Genomic DNA, 12,710 nt, shown 5'->3' with positions numbered 1-12,710 from the left:
GTGTGTGGAGCAGCTGTTTCAGGCATGAAGAAGAACAATTACTTCTTGAACATTGCAGAAGAGCAATACAAAAAGATTGTTCCAGAAAATGGGGAGATGCAGTTGGACAGCTATGGGAGACTCATGTTGGGTGGGTTATTCCTTGTGCTTTTTTCTCCTTTAAGACTTGTGCAAAGCTCAAAACAATAAAAATACGAGGACCTGTATATTTTTGCTGTGTTAATTAATTGTAAGTTACAATTATAGATTTAAATTGTACCAATTTAGCACATGGCCTCCTATTTGAATGGGTATATTTCTACGTTTGTTAGTGCACAAAGATGAATGTTTTTTTTCTTTTATGCTGGTATAAAAGGAAAATGTAACCTAATTTCATTGAACAGCTCCTTCCCTTCAACCTGGGATGTCCGCCACGTCCTTTTGCTTTAGTGGAGGAAGTGAGGAACAACAGAAGTGTGAGTCAGCTGCTTTAATGAAGCAACTTTTAAATAGAATGATTTTTTTTGGGTTCTTTCGATTAGTGTACTATGACAAAGAGCAGATAGACTTCACCAGTCTTCAGAAAGTCAAGCCAAATAAGGCCTGCTGGGGTCAGGAGTTTCAAAACATGCAAAAAAAAAAAAAAAAAAGGTGATGCAAATCAACTGTAGGCTACTATGATTGTGCTTACTATTACAAGGTACAGGTCTTGACTTTTTTTCTTCTTTCCCTTAGTCAATGGAGGTTTTGGATAGGACCAAAGATCCTAATAAACATCCAGCATTTGTGGACAATGTGGTCCTCACTCGAGCGGACTTTTGTAGTCTGGGACTGATTGAGGACATCAGTGGAACAGTAAGAATTGAGAACGTACGCTAATGAGATGATGCATATTGATTGTGCAAGCTGATGTAATTCAATTGTTAAATTTTTTTTTTTAACCGATGTGTCTATACTCTGGCAGATCCTGAACAGCTGTCTCGAAATGATAGAAAAGGTCATTTTTGAAAAAATATTCAAACAAATTGGAATGGATTTATCAACAGTTCAACATTAAGAGATCAACTATATCTGTTACAGAGAGTGGCGGGAATGTTTGCAGCAAACAGCCATGTTATAGCAACTTGGTTTCCACCAGTGTCCTTGAATCCTATGGATCACCTGCCGGTAATTTCTGTGTTGATTCTTCAATAAGTTAGCTTTTTAGTTAAATAATGAAGTTATTTTTTTAACTACTCACATTTTATATTAACATATTTTCCTGTGTAGGTGAATGCAGCAACTCTGCAGTGCATTCTGCTCCCAGTTTGGATACCTGGACACTGGACTATGCGTGTACGTAAATGTAGTTTTTAGGCTTTTTCTGTTTAAACTTACTATAAAACAAAGTTTCCCGTTGCCAATCTTAATCATTGCAAAAAATTGCAGTGCATCACAGATAAATCTTTAAGCATTCCCTGTAGTTTTCTGTTGTGTTCTGTACAAGGTCAACTTTTAAAGTCAAAATGCGTTACTGTGTATCTGTTTATATTCTAACCCATTTAACTGATAATAAAACCACAGAAAAGGAAGATTTACTTCCTAGATCCACTTTATGGCATTGGCTGGAGAGATGACAGTTGGACCGTACCATTCAATTTTTAGGGCAATAAGTTTTTTTTTGCCTTCTGGATGGTGGTAGTTCTTTTTTCCACCACTTGTCCTTTTTTTCTTTTTTTTTAAATCTATGGTTCTGTTTTATATAAACTTTAGATGTTTTGGCATATTAGTGTATGACACACAATTCCTATTTGGTGCTTAAAAGCAACGAAAACAAAACCATTGCCAACATTTCACAGCAGGGCAGTTCTGTTTGAGTCCTTTATGACAAGAGTCCCATTAAGAGTTCCTCGGCACATTTTCTGCCATTTTGCCCTGTGGGGGGGGGGGGGGGGGGGGGGGGGGGGGGGTTCCTGTTTTTTTTTTTTTGCAACTTAAGCAAGTGCTTTCCATTATCTTAAAATGTAATTTTGGATCACTGGCCATAGATTTTCAAATTTTACCCATCTGCACCAGACTTGGCCCCATTTTAGCCCCCATGCTAAAAGTTCTCTGTCACAAGGACTAAGTGGGTACATGAAATTTGCGAAGTTCCAACCTCTGGACAGTTCCTAAATGTTCAAAGCATTGGTTATATGTTGGTTTTTAAACTTTACATTACCAGAGCTGCCAACTTTTCCAAAACCTTGGAGTGAGATTTGGGGGGGGCCATATTTTGCCGCGTAAAAAGCAATTTCTTTGGCTCTTTCAGGATTATTATACTCCACTGTTTAAATTGGGATTTGTTATATGTGGGGGGATGGGGCTCTCCCTAGGGGGGTCTGGGGGTATGCCCCCCCCCCCCCAGGAAAAAGTTTTGAAAATAAACCATTAAATGGCACTTTCTGGAGAGTTTTGTGCAAAAGAAATGGAGAAATCAAGTCTTGCATGATATGTGCAAAACTGTAGGGTTAAGAACCTTTGTGTTGTTGTATCAACAGGTTTTAGGGCATTCAGCATTTACATTATTAACTTCTTATGATATAAGAACTGACCCACACAATGTGCCAAACATAATGAACCACATGAAGAGACAGTAGCATATGTCAGCAACAGCTGAGAAGATCTGGGTCTGTGGTGAACAGGTCCAGGGGTCCCTGGTGTAGGGACCAGGGACCCAAAGTTAAATTATGTTGAGGGATCAACTCAGACCACTGAAATTCTAAAGAATGAGAACCACTGAGTTACATAAATCTAATCCTTTGTGCCAAGGTTCAGTAATGTTTGGCCCTCATCCTCATCCCCCCCCCCACCCCCCCCCCCCCACCCACACACTTGATTACTTTTTTGGGAAAATAAAGACTATTTGTTCATTTTATAAAACATTGAATGAATTATTTACAGATACATTTAGAGATGCACAGAGGTTAGAGAAGCACCATAGGCCCAACGTTGCAGTATCGTATATATAGTATAGTATATATACATATATATACATATATTTATATATATAAAGTATAGCTCTGATGTGTTTCATCAGATTTCTGCTCATGTCTACAACTTTGTGCACATTCAAAACATAACAACTCCCATCTCTGTTGTACGAGATTTGGAGAGTTGTATTAATACAGTCAGCTGTGCATGTCATTGCTCCGCTGATATGGTGGATCTCATTCAGACCGTCTGACAGACGCAGAGGCCCATTTGGGTCTCTGGTCTCTGACAGAGTTTAGAGGTGTCCGTACGCTGCTCTTCATCGGAGGTCTACGCATGGATGCAACGCGTCACTGCCCACAGCAGAGCGCGTCCACTACAATGAACTGAAGTTGCTACACTACCAGCCGCGCTGCTCACCTCTATTGTTACAGAGAGAGTGGACACCAAGCGACGGATGGGTCTGTGATACTCAGAGCGCATACCTGAAGCCGGGGAAATGCACCTGGGATGGCTTGTAAAAAAAAATGTTTTCAGTTTGCGACAATTTGAAAATTCCACAGACAGGGAGCGCTCTTGAACCCACTCACAGTCTCTGAAAGCACAACTAGTCGATCACGAGTGGCTCAACAGGTAAAAACATAGATAAACTCATCTTTCAGAAATTTGACCGACCGGGTTGACACTTCAGCGTGAGAAATCGAGGGGGGGGGTGGCGTGTGAGCGTGTGAAACCGGTCAAATGCGTGTGTCTCACGGCCGATGCGTGAGAGTTGGCAGCCCTGCATTACATTTACTATTCCAATACACCGTCTTCTCAGAAGTGTTGCTCAGACCTTGTCCCCTGGACCTTGGAGGACTTTCGGCGCAGATGACAAGGTATTTCTTTAAATAATTCTTAGGAACTGTACCACTTGTTCATCAATCTTTCATTAATAATTGTGTACTGCTCATACAACAGGGCCTACAAAGCAAGGTTCGTCTAACAACTGTGGCACGTATGTTTTGATGGTAAGATGTTGGCTATTCTGTATATTTTACTGGTCATATTTGTGTAGTACGGTTTTTCAAATTATTGCACTGCATCTACGGCATGCAAATTCACACTATTGTTACTCATACTGCTTGTATTTCTTGACTTTTTTTACTTTTATAGTATGCGTTTTATGTGGCGATTTCATTACTTATAATTTTGTTATTGAGATACAATCCAACGTTTTACTAAAATCAAGTGATATGTCATATTGATTGTACCATGGTTTATGTAGCAGCCTGTATGTCCAAGACAAATTTCCCTTGGGACAAATAAATAATCTTGAATCTTGATTGATTTACTGATTTCCCAGTTGATTCCACTGTCAGACTTCTGCAACTGCCAGCCTGTCACTCTACCTGTAGCCTTCATGAGAAACATGTTTCCAGTGTGTTTTGGAAATTACCATACAAATGTGTTATTTTTGATTTGATTATTAATTTTCAAAGAGCAACATGCATCAAATAAGGAGATGGTGGTGCCAAGTTCTCCTGGAAACCTATGACCAGAGGTGGTAGTAACGAGTTACATTTACTCCGTTACATTTACTTGAGTAAGTTTTTGAAAACATTGTACTTCTAGGAGTAGTTTTAAATCACTATACTCTTACTTGTACTTGAGTACATTAGTGAAGAAGAAGCTGTACTCTTACTCCGCTACATCAGGCTACAATGAGCTCGTTACTTTTCTTTTTACCTCTTTGGTATTTTACGCGTCATCGTTTTTACCCCAGCGTACGCCTCGTTTTAATGTTTTATTTTGACAGAGAGAGTCTTCCGCTGAAGGCTCTACCACGTGACTGTGTTCCACCAATCAAACGGCGTTGTGCAGTCACGTGACCATGCTTGATCTCAGCGGCGGGACCACAGACTGTGGGTGTTTCCCAATGTCAAGGAAGGATCCTCCAAAGCCAGAATTTGGAGGATGCCACGTCACCAACGTCATCAACGTCCGTCGAAGGACCGTTCCAATTTCGAGGATCCTCCGAATTCCTCCAAGGACGGAGTCCTTCATTCAGAAAATTTCCCATAGAAAAGGATGCATATGTGTATCCTTCGCGGTCCCAAATCTCCCACAATCCCATGCGCGGGCCTTGCCATCTCGTTAAAAATAATGATAGCGGACCTCAGCGGGAGTTCGAGCGGCATCACTGACGGTGAAATAATAATGTAAATGTAAGTATCTTTAGTCTGTGCCGTAAATTTGTTATCACCGTTAATATTTTACATCAATGTAAAGCTTAACGCTTTAAAGCTTGTACAAATTGCTATAATAATAATTAGGTAGATACACCCCGAGCTAACGTTAGCTAACTGGACCTATCATTAACAAACAAACACACCAACTTTATAAATCTCTGCTAACGTTACGCACATACGGTAACGACATACAAAAAGAGATGACCATGCCACCGTACATTCAACTTTACAAAGACAGCAACCTAGCTAGCTAACAGCCGAATGTTAATGATAGGTCCAGTTAGCTAACGTTAGCTCGGGGTGTATCTACCTAATTATTATAGCAATTTGTACAAGCATTAAAGCGTTAAGCTTTACATTGATTTAAAATATTAATGGTGATAACAAATTTACGGCACAGACTAAAGATACTTACATTTAAATTATTATTTCACCGTCAGTGATGCCGTTCGAACTTCCGCTGAGGTCCGCTATCATTATTTTTAAAGAGACGGCAAAGGCCCGCGCATAGGATTGTGGGTGATTTGGGACCGCGAAGGATACACATATGCATCCTTATCTATGGGAAATTTTCTGAATGAAGGACTCCGTCCTTGGAGGAATTCGGAGGATCCTCGAAATCGGAACGGTCCTTCGACGGACGTCGATGACGTAACGTCCTCCTCCTGCCTTTGGAGGATCCTTCCGTGACATTAAGAAACGGCTGCAGATTCATCTTCTACATCCCCGACAGCATAATTAAACAGCGCAGTTTACTCTTCCACAACCATTTCATCCAGTGTTTTGAAATGCCACAAAAAAATTCAATGACACAAGCCGGCAATGACGTGCACTTGATAGCCTGTTCCATTGAACATTTTCTCCAAATGCTAAGGAGGACTCTGACCTGCTCCTGAAGGATCCTTCCTTGGAAGGACTAGTCCTACCAAGGAAGGATCCTTGACATTGAGAAACGGGTGTATACAGCTATGGGCGGCACGTGTTAGCTTACAGGCGTAGCAAAACAAAGAATCAACCGTCGGCAAGGCAACACAGACGTGGAGGAACCCCCCCCCCCGGCCTCACAGTGTAAAGCATGGTTACCTTTTAGGAAAAGTGCGAAACAGCAGCTACGTTATGCGGCGTCTTCTGTGTCGACCAAAACAAACGGACATGTGATTATTCAACAACTCAACATCTAACCCTGAGGAAACGGTAGTTTTAGTTTTCGCTGTGGATAGGTGGATGTTTGTCTTTTAGGTTACATATAGTAGCCTATGTTGTGCACATGCAGTATCCATCCAAATTTCATGTGACAAGTCTCTCACTTAAGCTATTTTGGAATTAATAAATTGATTTTATTGATTGGATGAGCTATAGTTTGCCTAAATATGATTATTTTGTGTCTTTGTCGGTCTGATTGATGCTCGTGTTCAGAAATAAATCAGACGTTACTCAACAGTTACTCACTACTCGAGTAGTCTTTTTCATCAAGTACTTTTTTACTCTTACTCTAGTAATTATTTGGACGACTACTTTTACTTTTACTTGAGTCGTATTATTGTGAAGTAACAGTACTTTTACTTGAGTACAATGTTTGGCCACTCTACCCACCTCTGCCTATGATGTAAGTGTCTATAAAATTATTAAGGCTTCACTTTATATTTTAACATCAATTGTCTCGATGATAATTATACTACATGTGTTGTTTAATGAATGGATATCATTGACTCACACAGCTCTGAAGAGGAGATGGCCAAAAACAGGAAAAGACGACGTGAACATCAAAGAGCAGAGGTATGCTGTCATGATTACTGAGATAGTCTTTAACCAACGTGAACATTTGCTGACTGTAAAAAAAAAATCCGAGGGCACAGCAGTGATGAGCCTAATGATTATGTCTAATGATTATGGCACACTTCTAATAACCATGCTCCATGTGTTGCATGTTTGCAATGGATCTGCTAATTGTTGTATCTTGTTTATTTTTCCATTTAAAACACATTGCTCAGTATCAGCAATGGGATGCAGCTGTATTGTGGGCTGTCTCTCAGGACTGCATACAGATGGCACTGGACACCCAAGACGAAGACCAGCCATGTGCCAAGAGGCCTTGCAGCTCTCCGTCAAAAGAGTTGGTTCGTGTAAAGGAGGTGCGCACAAACATGTTACACACTAATAAAAACCTGCACAATCACTCATGCTTCTGTGTATCCATTAAGGACTGAAGTTACCGTGAGTGAAGGTGTTGGACTGGATGGTGATGCTTCCAAGAACCGTTCGGTCAGTAAACTGCAAATGATAATGAACAAAAAAATCACGTATTTGGAACACTGAACTGCACCTATTCATTATAGCATGTTTGAGAACAAGCCATTTCTCAAAACTGAACAATTTAAATGCATTCATGACTACATGTGGTTGATTTGTTTCTGATTTTTACTTGGTTATATATATATATATATATATATATATATATATATATATATATATACACACACACACACACACACACTATTGACACATTTACACATGTATTGTTAATACATTTGATATACATCATTATCATTTTAGTATTTCATTATCATTTTTACTGGTTGCCTGCTTGTTTTAATTTAATGCTAGTTTGTTGTCCAATCATTTGTTGTTAAATTAAAAAAAAAACTCTCATTATTTATTTTACGAATAGTACATTACAGTAATGTTACCGTGTGTGGGGGACAAAACAAAGGTCATCACCATGCCGACAGACACGTGACATCACACACCAGTGTCCAACGCAACAGCTAATCAATTCAAAAGCTGCAGCAGAAAACATAACAGACTAAAATGACAGCAACACCTAACATTATTATTCATATTATTAATACGCATGTCAATAAAACAAACACACACACACACACACACAATACTTAATGTTGAGGTCTATAATGTCTTGAGAGCTTTCACGCCACAAGGATCATATTGTGATCAGAAAGACCAGCGAACATATTGTATGGTTTAAATATTCTCTCAGGTGGGTTGGTAAATGCCGCTCTCAAGTCGGACAGTTTCCGGATGTTTCTGCAGCCTTCCGGCTGAACAGGAAGTGACAGGAACAGTGTGGTCTGATTCGGATCCATTCAAATGTTCTAATCAGACCCAAATATCCGCTGGTACGCTCTCCAGTTGTCAAAATGCTCTACATGGGATCGGTTGCTGATGTTAATTAACAGACTGGAGATGATCTGATGCTAATTAACAGACTGGAGATGATCTGATGCTAATTAACAGACTGGAGATGATCTGATGCTAATTAACAGACGGGAGATGATCTGATGCTAATTAACAGACGGGAGATGATCTGATGCTAATTAACAGACTGGAGATGATCTGATGCTAATTAACAGACGGGAGATGATCTGATGCTAATTAACAGACTGGAGATGATCTGATGCTAATTAACAGACGGGAGATGATCTGATGCTAATTAACAGACGGGAGATGATCTGATGCTAATTAACAGACTGGAGATGATCTGATGCTAATTAACAGACTGGAGATGATCTGATGCTAATTAACAGACTGGAGATGATCTGATGCTAATTAACAGACGGGAGATGATCTGATGCTAATTAACAGACGGGAGATGATCTGATTCTAATTAACAGACGGGAGATGATCTGGTGCTAATTAACAGACTGGAGATGATCTGATGCTAATTAACAGACTGGAGATGATCTGATGCTAATTAACAGACTGGAGATGATCTGATGTTAATTAACAGACTGGAGATGATCTGATGTTAATTAACAGACTGGAGATGATCTGATGCTAATTAACAGACGGGAGATGATCTGGTGCTAATTAACAGACTGGAGATGATCAGTGATCTGATCCGATTTAGTCTCTCTGACTTCTAAACGTCACTATCAGCAACAACATGGGTTCTGTACAGAATAAACATTTAAATCAGACTAATAGCAGTTGAAATCCCACTAATTCAAAATCAATAAAAAGATCATGTAAAACGTTGTCATGGTGAGTCAACTGTGAACCAATCAGCTGTTGGATCAGCTGAGAGGCCAGTGTTTCCCAGCATGCTCTGCTGGGTCCACCTGGGCCTTGCAGTCGGTGAAAAGCCACTGCGGTGCCTGGTCTCAGACCTGCGGCAGCCGCGATCTCGTGTGGCCATTGTTGCCCACGTGTGCATTAGGTCAGAGCGAGTCAGGAACAGGTTGGACACAGATCTACCCAGCATGCAGCGGGTGTCGATTACCGGTGATCGATTCTGCGAAGACCTGGCTCTTCTCAAACAAGCCTATTCACTCATTTGGAGCTTTGGACCAGATTCCACAGCCCACTTCAGTTCTTTAACTTCCCCCTGAATCAAAGCAGCTTTTTTTAATGTGACTGAAATCTGATCCACTGAAGAAGCCTGTGGGATACGGTTCAAAGCTGAGAGTTAAAACTATTTCCACGAACGACAGGACTACCCCCTTCAAAGGGAGGGAGCGTAATACGTGGTCGTAGCCAGGACGACGTACATGCTGCTCAGAAGATAAAGTTCCTGCTGGTCAGCCTTCGATGTGGAGAAAAGATCAGAATATAACAACACAACTATCAGGGCATGAGGAGGAGGAGGAAACAGCTTGGCTCTGAAACATGTTCACAACGAGGCGGAGTGAATGCGCTGGTGTCTTTTAAGGTTACAACTCTTAGAAAAGGTTTCCCCACATTGGTCACACCAGTACGGCCTCTCTCCAGTGTGAATGCGCTGGTGAGATTTAAGGTTACTACAACAAGAAAAGGTTTCCCCACATTGGTCACACCAGTACGGCTTCTCACCAGAGTGAACGCGCTGGTGAGATTGAAGGGCATCGCCCCGAGAAAAAGTGTCCCCGCATTGTTCACAGCTGTAAGGCTTCTCTCCGGTGTGAATGCGTTGATGTTTTTTAGGTTACACTGTACTGTGAAAGCAGACTCACATGATCACAGCTGTACGGTTTCTCTCTAGTGTGAATGCGTTGATGTGTTTTTAGGTTACACTGTAGTGTAAAGGCTGCCCCACATTGATCACAGCTGTACGGCTTCTCTCCACTGTGAATGCGTTGATGTTTTTTCAGGTAACTCGGTAGTGTGAAAGCCGCCCCGCATTGATCACAGCTGTAAGGTAATTCTCCAGTGTGAACTTTCTGATGAATCTTTAAATATCCAGATGTTGTGAAGGATTTCCCACAATGCTTACAACGGTGACGTTTGACTCCTCTTCCTCTCCGTTTCTATCAACAGAAAAAAAAAAACAAGACAGTGAGTTAGTGAGGTGCCATGCTGTAGAGCTCTATCTTATACTAGAAACAACATTTAGAATATCTATGGAACATTGTTTGACTGATGCATTACCTTTCTTAATTACCTGCCAACATCCCCATTAAAATCAAGTATGGGCCAGCAGTATTGGGCAGTAACGATACTAGTTTAACTACTTCTCCGTAACGTCACTGGTGTCTGAATCAAGCAGCTTTTCAGAGGTTGACCTCTTTTATTGAGCAAGTAATGGGGTATGGTCCACCCAAGCTACATTTCCTCAAGCATTTCTGAAGCTCAAGCAGAGCTCTGGAATAAAACTGCTGAGCATCACAGATGCCTCTGACAGACACAGGCGCATATGTCGTGATCATGGATGTTTCAAAATATAGCTTCGATGTATGTAAAGGTTCAAAGGAGTCATCAAGGATATAGTATCCAAGAAAGGTTCGAATCAAGGGCAACTGGACTTGGTTAAAGGTTGTTGAAGACATTTTGTCTAGCAAAAAAAGACAAGCTCAAAAGACAGTTGTTTTTTGTTGTTGCTACAAAGCATTTTGGGGGGTGTATTGGGCCACGCCCATTTTAACCAATCACCATTGTATGGTCTTTATTTACAACAACAACAAAAAAATCACATTTTGTTACTTACTCATTTGGGAACCAAAGGAAATTAATTTAGTGACCTTTTGTGCCATCAAGCCCGGGATGTTTTATGCCGAGCTTCAGGCAGATCGGTCAATAAACCCAGGACGACTTTGAAAAAGTAGGTTTTGCATAGCCACGCATCCCTTGATTAAAACTTAATCTCTTGACGTTGGCCACATCCATTTGGGGTTGGGATGTCTTTTACAAAAATCGTGAAATGTGCAAAACATACTTTTTCAAACTCGTCAGGGGTCTCGTGACCGGTCTGCCTGAAGCCTGGCATATAGCATCTTAAGATGGGCGATACAAAAGACTGATTAAAGAATTTTGTTTGGATAAAAAAATGGTTAAGTTGTGAAAAAAAAAAAAAAAATTGTAGCTAGAGACCCACGCAAACTTTTGGATATCTTGTCCAAATTAAATACTACGAACGTGAAACCTGAGATTTTTGTTTTCAATCCCATTCTGAGTTTGTCTAACAAATCTGTTGAATATTGGCCATCAGGGGGCGCTACATCATATATAAATCCTAAAAGACATTTGTGAAAACCTCTGTGTGCATTCATTTATATTGAGATTAGATTTCTGGGACTCTACAGTCTGGAGTACCTTATTTTCTTCACTCACTTCCTCTTCCCTGACACCTTTCCTCTTGCCCTCCTCCTTCTTCTTCTTCTCCTCCGTCTGCTTGCGTTTCTGCATGTACTCTGCGATAAGGTCCAGGTCCAGGTTGTCTTGTGGCTCCCATGTGTTATCCTCACTGGAAAGGTGGGTGCAGACAGAAGAACATCTCCTCACACTTTGTTTTTAGTCAATCCATTCTCACTCTATCTAGCATTCCTATTATTCCTTTTTTCTATTGCCATCTTGTAAGGTTGTTTGTGGGTCTGCAACGTAGTGTCAAAATACCAAACCTTCAACTTTGAGGGCATGATACCATGCTGGCACTTATTTGCAATATGTAAATATATATTATATATCTCAGGACTGAGAACACCAAGCATTAATATTACAGACTCATACTTACTCTGAGAACCCCTTCCATTTCAGCAGAAACTCTACTCTTTCTTTCACCACTCTGCGGTCCAGAACCTTCTCCACCACATACTCCTCCTCTTCCTCCTTCACTGCTACTGCTGCTGCAGGCTGCTTCTCCTCCTCCTCCTCCTCTTCTTCTTCTTCCTTCACTGCAAGCTGCTTCTCTTCCACCTCCTCCACCTCCTTCTCCTTCACTGCTGCAGGCTGCTGCTCCTCCTCCTCATCATCCTCTTCCTCCTTCACTGCTGCAGGCTCCTCCTCCTCCTTCTTGCCCTTCTTTCCTGCTCCGGTCGCCAGCTTGCCGTCTGCTGAAGGTGCCTTTGGCAGACTCACTGCTGCAGGCTGCTCCTCCTCCTTCTTGACCTTCTTTCCTGGGGTGGGGGGGGACATGCAGAGATAATGACACAAGGGTTAGAAGAACTAATGGGAGGTGTGAGTGAATTCTAGCTGACAATGTTTTACTATATTAAAATCTTCTGTCTGAATGGAGACAATGCGAGGGCTGATGAGGGGACCAATCCATAGGACTTCAGAGTGTCAAGTGTCTCCTGCATTAAAACTGAAAGAACTACTAAAATGTCAGGCCCAAAAGCCATT

General features: G+C 41.1%; 1 long non-coding RNA gene and 1 pseudogene across 1 annotated transcript; one reads left to right on the top strand and one right to left on the bottom strand.

The window, feature by feature from the left end:
* The first annotated feature begins 1,187 nt into the window (after positions 1-1,187).
* LOC116677154 (uncharacterized) lies at positions 1,188-4,106 on the top strand. The gene is made up of 3 exons (XR_004328941.1): positions 1,188-1,198; positions 3,752-3,809; positions 4,087-4,106. It is a non-coding gene; the product is annotated as an uncharacterized LOC116677154 (long non-coding RNA).
* Positions 4,107-7,863: 3,757 nt separating this feature from the next.
* Positions 7,864-11,793, bottom strand: LOC116677155 (zinc finger protein 239-like; annotated as a pseudogene).
* Positions 11,794-12,710: the final 917 nt, after the last annotated feature.

This window comes from Etheostoma spectabile, unplaced genomic scaffold, assembly GCF_008692095.1.
Source record: "Etheostoma spectabile isolate EspeVRDwgs_2016 unplaced genomic scaffold, UIUC_Espe_1.0 scaffold00004462, whole genome shotgun sequence".
In the NCBI taxonomy this organism is placed as follows: Eukaryota; Metazoa; Chordata; class Actinopteri; order Perciformes; family Percidae; genus Etheostoma; species Etheostoma spectabile.
Note: the sequence above shows the minus strand (reverse complement) of the source record. Positions and strands in the feature narration are given on the sequence as shown.